Source organism: Condylura cristata, unplaced genomic scaffold (genome assembly GCF_000260355.1).
Source record: "Condylura cristata isolate star-nosed mole 26May11 unplaced genomic scaffold, ConCri1.0 scaffold00023, whole genome shotgun sequence".
In the NCBI taxonomy this organism is placed as follows: domain Eukaryota; kingdom Metazoa; phylum Chordata; class Mammalia; order Eulipotyphla; family Talpidae; genus Condylura; species Condylura cristata.
The window spans coordinates 22,154,161-22,167,110 of NW_004567124.1; positions in this window are offsets into that span (position 1 = coordinate 22,154,161).

Genomic DNA, 12,950 nt, shown 5'->3' on the forward strand with positions numbered 1-12,950 from the left:
TTGTTTAACTTGACTCAGTTATAGTATTGAATGTGACCTTCCTCACTATTAAGTCCATGATCCAAGAGGAAAATTACTGAAATTGCTCCCACAAGCCACTACTGCAGTAAGTTAAACACACACACACACACACACACACATCTTAGGGAGGGTCATAGTAGATATTACTACTACCTCTAAAAATTTCAAGGGTGTAAGAATGAAATTTACCATTATATCTTTGTGTAATTCATGATCCGGTCTCTACAAAATCCAAACACCTCATTGGGGATGACTACCCTCAACCAAGTAATTGCTCCAAGCACAGCCACTTACCCCAATGACTCACTAGGGTCTTAGTTTATGGTTCTCTTTTTTCTGTAACTCCATGAAAAGTCATGGGATGGGAAGCTCCAGGTGTGCAGAAAGTTACCACTTTCACAAAAACACACAGCAAGTAGCCTATGGACTGTATAAGCTACCTTGGCTTGAGGAGACTCCTTATGTACAGGAACTAGCAAGAGTCACAACGTTGGCAGGGGAAGTTGACCTTCATCCTTAAGAGGAGGAAGGCTGGCTTTTACACAGGGTGCCTAGTAGGGCACTTCTGGGGACTCAGTTGCTCAGCTGTGACTATGAATTGACAAGGACTAAAGCTTAGCCTGAGAAAAGCATGCTAACCAAAGGGTAAGACACCTCTGAGGCATAATCCTTTAATTGCTTAGTGCTTAATATTAAGTAAGCAAGTGCTAAAGCAATGCCTAAAGAGATATAATTACTATATATTGTAAAACAGAGAATTGTGCATTCTATTGACTTCTTTTCGCTGAATTTAGATTTTTTACTATCTTTATTTCCCATGGAAGTTAATGATAAAAGTGTAAACATGAGTTTATTCATTTGTAATGTTATTTCCCATGAAGTTAATGATAAAAGTGTAAACATGGATTTATTCAGTTGTAATGTCTATGACTTTTCATATCACAGCATCTCAGTTAATACTAGGATGGGGAAAAGGTGGGAGGGACTTTAAATATACATCACACATTCAACTGAGGCCCCCTAGCAGCGGAGGCAAAGTGGTTGCCACTCCAGTTTCTACCAATTTTAATAGAATGTGGTGAATGTTCTACTCCATATTTTACTTCATGGATCCTCACCATTTGCTTTCATTCTAAGTTGTACCCTTACATCCCAAATCTAGACACCATTGGGCATCCTGAAACTTTCACCTTAGATGCAACAAATATTAACAGTGTAGGGTCCTCCCCTCTTCACACCAGACACACACAACTAGAGCTCTTTTTGGTTTATTTCCTCAGGCCCTTCTAACAGATGAGGATAATATGCACATTTAATGCTACTTTAAATCCATCTCTGCACACAAACATTTTTATCCTTGAAAATGGATTCTCAATCTCTTGTACTTGACTTCTAATTTTTATTTGCCTGACTCAGTACATTCCATACATTGACACTATACTAATCTTTACCTTTACTGTACTGTTTTCACCTTTAATAGTTAGATGTATGAGTCAAACTAGAAATCAAAGGAACCCATGGTTCAACTTGAATGGAGTCTAACTGGATATCCCTAAATGAACAATACTGTGAAATACTTATTTTCAAGAGATGAGAGAGTCAAACATTGAGCATTTCTTGTACAAATGAAGTCCACCCACTTGGCTTAAAATTACACCAACTTCTACTTAAGCATAATCTTCAAGGGACAAAATAAATACCTTCCAAAATAATGAGTGTAGAAATGCTTCTTATATCTTAATTAAACCACACAAAGACATATCCTAAAACATCACAGACACACACCCTATGAATACCAGCATGATTAAAGACTCATACATAGGACCCATTTCTGTACTCTGTAGTGGCAGAAAGAGCCATGGAGAAGATGGGGCAAGAGCTACACCTCCACGCTGAGATACCCCAGATTTTGGCAAGCAGGAAGCAGCAATGAGGACACCCTGACCGTGATGTCATGGCAACCCTGGCACCAGTCAAGGTGAGAACAGGCTAGACACTCTATGCTGAGAAGAGGTCAGCTACCCCTCCCATGAAGCCTGCTTGATTGGTAGACCAACAGCTTCACACCTTCACCAAATCTGCAGCCTAGTGGTTGATACAGGTGAATGCGAGTAGACCATGATCCCTCCAAGAATGCTTCCACTTTCTCATAGCAATACTATAATACTTGGTAGTATTTAATACTTCAAAGTTAGATGTGCTTTTTAAAGTGAGGAAATAAAATTTCAAGTTGGAATTATTAGGCAAAACCAGTTAAGACAAAGATGCTGTAGGTCCCTGAAAATCCATACTTTCTTTTGTTATAAAGAACGACTTGACATGTTTTTAAAGCCTTTTCCCCATCATTCAAACAAAATGTCTGGGTTCATGTCACTGTGCATGAGGGGAACAGCAGATTGACTTTGCTCCCATTTATTTTATTCATAATTTGTGAGTCAGAATCACTTTGAGCACCAGCAGATGCTCCTTTCTGAGCTGTAGGTGTTCATGCAGGTAACATGCAAATTCTGCCAACCCCCAGGTCCTACCGCATGTCCATCTCAACAACTTCCCAACATACTGGAGACTCTGAGTCTCCTGCCTTCCCTAAAACCATCAGAGAGCTACCAGGCCAGGAGAGTGAAGGGCACCCTTGAAGCTCCTGCAGAGCCCCAGCATCTAGCCTTCCTCCAACAACAGCACCTTTGAGTGAAATTTGGCACTTGACAATGTTTTTCTGTTCATGAAACCATATCATGTTAGATTTCAGAGAACCTGAGGCCATCTACTCTACTTCCCTCATTTACATAAAAGCTTCTTTACAGGTAAAGTCAGTGACTTCCCTGAGGTTAAAAGATCACCATGTGGGCCCTCCCTGGTGGCACAGCGGGTTAAAGCACAGCACTGAGATGCTAAAGCCACTTCTGCATGAGTTCTATCCCCGCCCTGAAGGTGACCACATGGCACAGCAGACCTCTCCTGCCCTGTCCCCCGGCTGTTTCCCTCAGCAGTGTGCTTCGTCAGTCGGTCTGTTCTGCTCCTCACTCTACCTCTGGTGAATCCTTTCAGTGCCCCTGCACCTCTGGCCTGTACCCCAGTTCTATATGCATAAATAAATAAAGCTTTAAAAAAAAAAAAGATCACCATGTGGCAAATGTGTATAAGTAATAGGGGACTCAGCCCTGAACAGATGGCAACTACTTGGTCATTTCTGTATTCAGAGCTTTTGAAATTCTCCAAGAAGTTCTCTGGCTTACCTGATTTCTGTCATTTATGACCATATCATCACGCTACAGAAATGCAACACATATTTGCTTTGAATGTATACCCGAAGCATGGCACAGAGGCCGCTCTCCTTCTTCTCCCAGTCCTGCCCATGGTGCCAGATTTACGGGGTTTTTAAATTCTACCTGCTAATCCCGTGCTACTCTGCTTTCCCAAATCAAATTCAGTACGACTTATCTAACTCTGTCTGAATGTGTCCCTTGATTGAGTGATGTTAGTTCAAGAAAAAACACTCAAATCAATTTAATGCAAATTCCCATTCACAGCCTGGTTGACCCATCAGGATACTGACAATAATAGATTGGAGTACTTAATTCCTATGGCATGTGACTCATCGAAGGCTTAGTAATCAATTTCCATTGCAGCAACTGCATAATTCGTCTTTGGCTCTCTTAAGCTCAGGAATACCAAGTGCTTGTTCTTTTTTTTTTAAGGGCTAAACATTCTTTTCCAAATAGCAAAGCCCTTTCCATGTCTCTGCAATCATTTCCTTATCTAAATTTCCATATGCTGCCCTGGCAAGGTGTCCCACCTATGAAGGCTTTAGATCAATAAAAATAATTGGCATGTTTGCCTCCAGTTGCAGATGCCTAGAATAGATTACTTGCTACTCTGGCAGACACTTTGCTACTCATGGAAAGATGAAACAGACGATGGTCACTGCCTCGTCCACATTAGCCATTAACTCTACATAGGACAGCCAGTGGGGATTCTTCTAGTCTGAACCCCATTTCCCAAAGGTTCCCAATATGTTTTGTCTCTAAGCATTGAAGGGAAGTATATACAAATAGACAACTAGCAGATGTCCTTTTCACTTAAGAAAAGCAAGCTGTGTTTCATCCAGACTGCATTTGTATCTGCATTTGTCACTTTTTCAGTCTCTTTTTATTTGACAAAAGCATTATTTTGAGAGCCAATTATACCCTGGGTGTTCTTTCTGACAACCAGGTAAGTTTTTGCCTCAATTCTTACATCGATAGGTAAGAAAATTCATGAGAAACTAGGTTAAATAAATCTGGAGTACAGAAGCAATCACCAAACTAACCTTTTTTTGGAGTCAAGTCCTTACCTGTAACTTTGTTCTTGCCGAAGGAGGAAACAAGGTACTCTTCTACCCCCTGGGCTTCGCCAAGTGCTGAAGACAGAGCATACTGCCAACTCGTTCATGGGAGCCACGGCGGACATTTCAGGCAGGTTTCTGTCCCTTCTAAAGCAAACAATAAAAATATTAAAGGAGGCCCTCTAGCTAAATAAGTGATTAAATACCAAGCCTCTGAGAACATGTTTCTCTCGCACCCTGGGTCCTATCTCTTCTAATATAAAAATACATCCTCTCATTCTATTGATGTGGAAACTGATGTCTGAAAAAGCAATTAGAATCAGACAAGAATGTTAAGGAATATTTCAGGTGCTTGTCTAAATTGATTTGGTAGGGGAAATGTGCAAATTCTGAACAAAGTACTTGAGGAAGTACACGGCATTAAAGTGCTGCTCAGACTCTGATGGAACACATTAACAAGAAATACTTTTCCAATCTCTATTACCTTAAAGTTATACATGTAAATGTGGACATATATCCATTTTATGTGCTAAGTGAATGATATATGCACATGCATATGTATGTACTATGCTAAGAACTTAGCCAAGATTAAACTACTTCCTTGTAATGCTTACTGTCTTAGTCAGTTGGATTGCTCTAACAAAAGACCATAGACTGAGTAGTTATGAACAGCACATGTTTGGAGACCAGGAGGTCTAAGGTCAGGATGCTGAGAGAGTCAGTATCTGGTAGAGACCTTGTTCATGGTTGTTTATAGAGGGCTATTTTTTTTTTAAAGATTTATTTATTTGTGCATACAGAACTGGGGTACAGGCCAGAGGCTCAGGGGTGGCGAGAGGCTTCACCAGAGACAGAGTGGGGAGCAGAACAGGCAGATCGACGAAGTACACTGCTGAGGGGAGCAGCGGGCGGGTCAGGAGAGGTCTGCTGCACCATGTGGTCACCTCTGGGGCAGGCGGGGATCGAACTCATGCGGAAGTGGCTTTAGATTCTCAGTGCAGTACTTTAACCCGTTGCGCCACCAGGGAGGGCCGGAGGGCTATTTTTTTTTTACTTTGCCCTCACATGTGAAGGAGCAAGAGAGCTCAGTAGTGTCTCTTTTACAAGGGTATTAGTCTTATATTTTTAGGATTCCATTCGTATGACCTAATCGCCACCCAAAACCCTGCTTCCAAGTGTCCTCAAATTTGAGGATTAAGTTTCAATATATGAATTTTGTGAGAACATACTGAGTTTATAACATTTACAATTTAGTGACTATAAACCTAAGGAGATGTATGTGCTACATACTTAATATTTGGTGAGACACAAAACATTGCTCTATAGACTATAGGAATTTCACAAATACTGGAATGAACACCTCTTATGCAATTATAAGGCCAAAACAAGTTTACAAGATGATTTTAAAAGCTACTGAATAGTAAATGTTAACTAATAGCATTAATGTGGTAAGAGTTTCTGGGTTAAAATTGTTCTATTATTAACCACATTGAAATTTTTCAACTTGCTAACTTGATTCTTTGGAATATGAGCATAATGGACCATTATTTGTCATCATAAAGGAAAAAAACTAATCAATTTAATACCAGTTATGGGATATATTGCAAATTCAGTGATTTTAAATATCACAAGTTTGTACTTACATATTGGTCTAAGCCAAAACATTTTAGATGAGTGTAGTATTGACTAAATGCACACGTTCATTTTTTTTTAGCTCAAAATTATCATTTCAGCCTGAAGATATTAATCTTAATATCAATAAGATTAAAAAAAATGAGTATAGTCAATTACTACCCTTTAAAACCACTTAAAAGCTTACAAAGTCCAAATGAGCTAGACAGTTTTGCTACTAACCAACAGAAACAATAAGATCCTAAAATTTTCCAGAGGGGAAAAGTCAAAAAAAGGAATGAAAATCAGAGTGGATTCCCCCAATTCTTAATATCAATATTAGATGCCTGTTGCCAATAGAATCATGCCATCAAAATTTTAAGGAAAAAAGTTTATTGTTCTACCCTTATACTTGATGGGTAGTTGGTATTGACAGAAAAATCCAGGCTGAAAAAGACTTTTTTCAGACCTGGAACTGAAATGCACCTGTCATGTACCTTTCTCAGATATGCTGGAGGATGTATGACATCAAATCAAGTTTTCTAACAATGACAACAATTGCCACCATTACAAAAGGATGTATGATTCAGGAAGTTGGAGCTCAAATATCAGAGAGCTGAAAAGTCTCAGATGAGTAACAAGTCATGCCCAGAGAATAATCAATCCCAGTAGGTACTAGAATACAGAGGCTGCAAGGGGACATTTACTGGGAAATAATGGGAACTCATGAGTTTGTATTTTGGCAATTAGAAAAGTCAGTATTTGACAGTTCACTTGAACTATTTAGAAAATACATAGGAAACTAAACATTGTACATAAGAATCTTAATAATAGCATACTACCTGACTCAGCAGAGAATAATATTTCAAAGTTAGCTTATAAATGTCAACTTTATTTGACCAAAAATATAATTGTGTTGAGAAAATCATGGGACTTAGGTAGACCAAGGCCAGGGGTGGGATGTTGGACTGAATCATCAACATCCTTAAGAAGATGAAAAATTCCAACTGACAAGAAATAGGAGGAGTCATCAATGCAGTGGTAAGTTCCAGATAAAACAGCTAAGAGCTAAAAAGAGTTCCCTCTAGGGAGTATTAGTGGAGTGGATAGTATGGGGTCAAGAGGGTAATTTCTTGTCTTTTCACACTTGTTTGACTTTTAACTCCATGGTAGTGTTACATTAACACTTTATTAGTTAGTTGTAGGACATTCTGATAAAATCTCCCAAATACTAAAAAGAATATACATAGTAAGACTCACACCTAGACACACACTGCAAACTTTACCATACCCAGGATTTCTAAAGCATTCCAGCTTTTAGAAAGAAATTCCTTTGTAGCTAACAATCCCACAGTTATTTTTACTTGAACTAACCTTGGTTTAGAACACTGTATGTGATTTAGGAGGTGACAGGTACAGCTTTTCAGAGGTGTGTGACTACATCACAAACACCACTAAAGTACATGAATCTATCACTGTATATTTATTCATTGTTTTTGCTTTGATTTAATAACATTCAGTGCATTAATGGTCTGCATGACAACCTTTCATCTTAAATGGAGGTATATTTTAAACACAGTAAAATGCACAGATCTTCTGTGTACCACTTTATAAGTTGTGACAAATGGATATAACTGTGTAACCACTACCCAAAGGAAGACACAGAGCATTTCCATCATTCCTGGAAGTTCCCTGTGTCCTCTCAGTTCATTGCTTCCCTCACCACCCCTGCCCCATCTACCACACATACATCCAGAGACAGTCGCTGTTTCCATTTCTATTGCTATAAACCTAACTGAAAACCTTGAAATTCCACCTTCACACATGAACAATAGCTTGTGTATAGTACACTTAAAAGTCAGTCTCCCAGGCCCTCCCTGGTGGCGCAGCAGGTTAAAGCACAGCACTGAGAAGCTAAAGCCACTTCCGCATGAGTCGATCCCGCCTGCCCTGGAGGTGACCACATGGCACAGCAGACCTCTCCTGACCCGCCCGCTGCTCCCCTCAGCAGTGTACTTCGTCAATCTGCCTGTTCTGCTCCCCACTCTGTCTCTGGTGAAGCCTCTCACCGCCCCTGAGCCTCTGGCCTGTACCCCAGTTCTGTATGTACAAATAAATAAATCTTAAAAAAAAAAAAAAATTCAGTCTCCCAATAAGAACAAGTTGGCATGCCCAATGCCCAATGAGGTGGTCCGTTAAATCTCCCTCAAAGTGCAGACAGAGAGAAGGAAAATAAAAAACAAACAAAAAGGACATGCAATATTCCCTGAGTCTAGCAACAGACATTCTAACTCTAGTTCCAAAGGAGAGAACCCAGAAAAACTAGATAAAAGAAAATAGAATACACTAGACCTTAACACATGGAAAATTCTCCTTCAAAGATATATTTCAATAATCTAGGATTGTCTGCTTCTGTAAGAATCCATTCATATTAATTGATTTTAGAAGAACATTTACATAATATGATAAATGTCATTCATTATGTATGGGTTGAATCTATAAACCAAAGCATGGAAGACTTAGTTATAATTTATTTTTAAATCAAGATTTGACATTTACAATCTTTTCTGTAACTATAATTAACAGATTTAGTACAAGAGGTAAGAGGTTGAGTAAATTTAGTAAATTCTTCATCTTTCCCAGCAGAGACAATAAATCCTCTCTAAATACCCATTCTTTAATTTCTTTGCAGCTTTGAAGTTAGATTGCAAACCACAGGATTTATACTAGGTCATTCCCTTTTTATTTTTTTAATAGCTCCAGCAGTGAATCTCGACCATCATATTCACTTTTATTTTATTTATTTTTATTAATGATGTACTCCTATTTCACATCCTTGTGTGTTTTCCACTATGGAGAATTTCTCCCCTCAGGAGTGGCCACCATAGTTTTCCCACCACCAAGGCACCCCAGTCCTCTACTGTGCTCTCCTGTTTTCTCCCACTCTCCCTCCCCAACTTTCTGCCCAAGGATGCTGCCTGGAATCGGTGCTCAGCTATCAAGGGGATCCCTTTTGGTAACAGGATTGGAAGACTGGAAATGTATCTTTTATATCCTTCTGCATTGCTCGAAGAACAAGTCGATGTATCTAGTATGTTAAACAAATAGGTGTGTGGAGAAGAACTAGAATTCTAAATAGAGATGAACAGGGCAGAGGGCCTGGAAACCAATCCGGGGCCTAACGGGCGTCATCTGTCTGGTGGCTCCAAACACTGGGAGGACAGCCAGTGTTCACTGCTCCCAGCATTCTTGTCGTTAATGCCCAAAGCCCCAGGAAGGATAAAATTCTAAGTCTGAGTCTGTCCTTGTTTAAGTCTGAAATGACTGATTTAATTACTGGAGTTAGAAGTGTTTGGATGAGCTTATGACTCATACCTAGTAACAACTCAAAAAAGTCAAGTCAGTGCTAAATGAAAAAGTTACCTGCCTTCCCATTTGTTGTGGCCTGTCAAGTACATACACTTAGAGAAGGTGACTGGTCTTGTGGTAGTGTTGGGGGGGCGGCGTGGGCGGGGAAGAGATGGATAGAAACCAAGAGGTAAGTCAAGCAGACACAGCTAGAGGCCTGCAAGAAAAGATGTGTGACAGAGCTTCATCAGGAAGCATCACAGCCTGGGATGCTCTGGACGAGCGAGCCCTGGCCTGTTAGGCAGGAAAGCTTGCCTCTTGTCATCTAAGCCCAAACAAGCCTGCAAGCCACCACAGGGAGCATTTTAATAATATGCTTATTTATTTCTTCATATTTACTTCACGAATCCAGGGCCCTCTGAGAAACTGAGCTGTAAAAACAGCATAGCTGTGTATTGCTCTTGGTGGAAGCATGGTTCCCAAAAGCACAGCTGTTGAAGCCCTAACTCCCAACAGGGATGGTATTTGAAGACAAGACCTTTAGGATAGTGTTATGTTTAGAGGAGGTGTCAAGAATGTAATCCCTCATCAGGGAGTGCTCCCATTATAAAAAGGAAGAGGCATTAGAGTCCTCTCTCTGGCTCATGCAAGAAAATAGTCACTGCAAGCCAGGAAGAGGCCCTCACCAGAACCTGCGCTAGCACCATCATCTCAGGCTTCCAGCCTCCGAAGTGGTGAGGTGTTTTAAAAAGATTTATTTATGCATATAGAACTGGGGTACAGGCCAGAGATGCGGAGGGTGAGAGGCTTCTCCAGAGACAGAGCAGGGAGCAGAACAGGCAGATCAATGAAGTACACTGCTAAGGGGAGCAGCGGGTGGGCCAGGAGAGGTCTGCCATGCCATGTGGATCACTATCAGGGCTGGGAATAGAACTTGCACTGAAGCAGCTGCCGCTAGCTTGCAGTGCTGCTGCTTAGCCTGTTGTACCACCAGGGAGGGACCTAAGCCAATCATTGTAAAATATTTGCCAGAGCTGACCGATAAATTTATTAGACAATATTTGCCTGCTTTCTGAGCACACGAAGTTATGGTAGGAAGCACTGTACTACAGTTCTAAAATATTACTCTGGCCATCAAGAATAAAAATGACCTGAAGATGCTTTCCAGCTACTATATGACCTATGAGTGCTTCTTGATATTAAAAAATCCTGCTTAGACTTACTTATAAATGGAGGTTTATTTTTCTCACATAATAAGTATTTTAGAGGCAGACTCAGTATTGATACCATGAGACCGGTTCTTTGTTCCTTCAACTTTGAAATGTTAGATTTTGGTCTACAAGCTTTCAATTTACAACAGTCTATCTCTAAGTCTTGGCTGAGGATAGCTTCCCTCTCAGAATGAAAATAGTAATGCAACCTTCCCCTATAACTCGTTGCCCAAACTAAATCATGTCCCTGCCTGCTCCCCACACTCACATCAGTCTGACAAGACAGGTGCCCAGGAGTGATGTGGACATATCATGGTTTATCAACTGGAGTCAGGGGCTCATCTCCTTGAAATCATAAATGGAGCCCTCAATGCTCCCTGAGAAATTAGGGGACATTCACTGGGAGGCAAAACTATCTGGGTAGGGAGGCAACCTACCTTCTTCCCATCTCTCTACACTGCTGCACTCAGAATCACCTCAGCACTGATGAGCTAAAATTTATTCTATCAAAGTAACTGGAATTCCTTCATGGGATTGGATCTCCGTTCAGTTTTCTTTTATAACAGAGGTCCCCAAAATGAGTCTCCAACACTAATTTGTGTCCTACTAAGAGAGACAGTTGGGAAGGGCACCAATATAGCTGACAGCGAGATGATGGTGGTGTGGACTCCCACAGTGAGCTGGCACGTTGGAGGCAGAAGAATACCGCAGGGTACTTTTAGGAGAACTGGACATGGGTGAATGCCAGAGTAACTTCTTTTTCCTGAAGGGAGTTAGCTATTAAACCCTCTGAGTACTGACTTAACAACCTCGACAGGAAGCAGGAGTAACAGCCACACTGTGCAAAGTACTTCGAACTGATTGCTTTAGCAAAGTCACAGAAGATTTTTCAAGAAAGGGAAAAATATGACTATTGATGTAACTGCCCAGTATATCTACAGCTGGACCAACAGCACTTTGCTGACAGTGAATCTCTTGCTAACTCTAATAGCTGCCTGCTATAACTCTATATCTGAAGTCAGTGAGCTTCGGGATTTGAATTGTGAGGTTTTAGAAACCCCTTATGTGATAGTTTTCACCACATTAAGTTGTATGCAGAGAGAAAAAGAGATTTTTATAATGTTGGGTAAGTGCCGTCTTGCTTTTTGATGGAATTTCAACAATAGCACTGGTTTATTATACCCTCGAGCTACATCCCTATCTGATATGGTACAGTAATGAGATTTTTAATACTTATTAACCTCATGAATTTTGCAAACTGATAAAATTGAAAGAAGGAGCATCTATTGCATCACTGAGACTTTATTCAATGACTCTGTGTCTAATATGTTAAGGTTATTACTGTTGCCTCCTTTTTAAGCTCAGAGAGTAATTTGAAACTACTCCTCTTGATTTTTTTTTTTTTTTTTTTGGACACAAATACTTCTGACCATAAAGTATCACTCTTTTCATCCAGCTTGGAAACAAATCTTAAAACAAAGCCTGATTTAAGTTCAAGCTACAAATATTATTTCCTTTTTTCCATGACTGAGTAATGTTTTGTAAAGAAAATAGAAAAGGTTTCCTTCACTATCTTAAAGTAGAACATTATGATTTGGTGGCTTATTTTGAGTATGATCAAAAGTTATTTCATATAAATTAATGGTAATAGCAGCCCTAGCCCTAAAATAACCAACCACATCATATCAAGTGTGGACCTTTTACTTTCAGATAATGGGAAACCTGTAACTTGCTATCTTCCCTGGTATCAGAATAAAAAAAAATACAATTTAGAAAGCAGGATTAAATATGTGCCAATCACAGTGCTAAGTGACTTAATAAACCAAATGTACACAACAACCCTAAAACATATTTTTAATTCCTATGAGTCAGGTTCAGTATCTATAAAATAGAGATAAGCAATTTTATCAGCATCAGATGATACTGACAATAACTGAAAAAGCCAGAGATTTGTGGCTTCTCACAAGCTGGCCTTTCCTAGTCATTTTGCTCTCATGCCGTAAAGACTAAGCCCATTAGCTCCTTTGCTTCTTCTTTTAGATTTATAAATTGATTTGTGTTTCTTAGGTTACAGCCAGGAAACAAAAAGAAAAATTACAAGCAATGGGAACGGATATTAATTTGGCCTGGGAGAAGAAAAGAATTCACAGTTAAAGAGCCTTAAAAATGAGTAATGCGTACTAGCTGGCATGACACATTCTCCACGCTGTCTATAAAATCACTAAGTATGGCTCTGAGAACTGTCTTTACTTTTTGTTCTATCAAGCCTGCGTTATGGCAAGAAGTGCTATCCAATAGGATTTTCTAATAACAATAATGGAGAAATCTATATTTGTGCTGTCAAAAGTAATAGCCACTAACCACATGTGGATACTGGACACTGGAAATGTGGCTACATAACTGAGCAGTGTTTAACACTACTTAATTTTAATTAC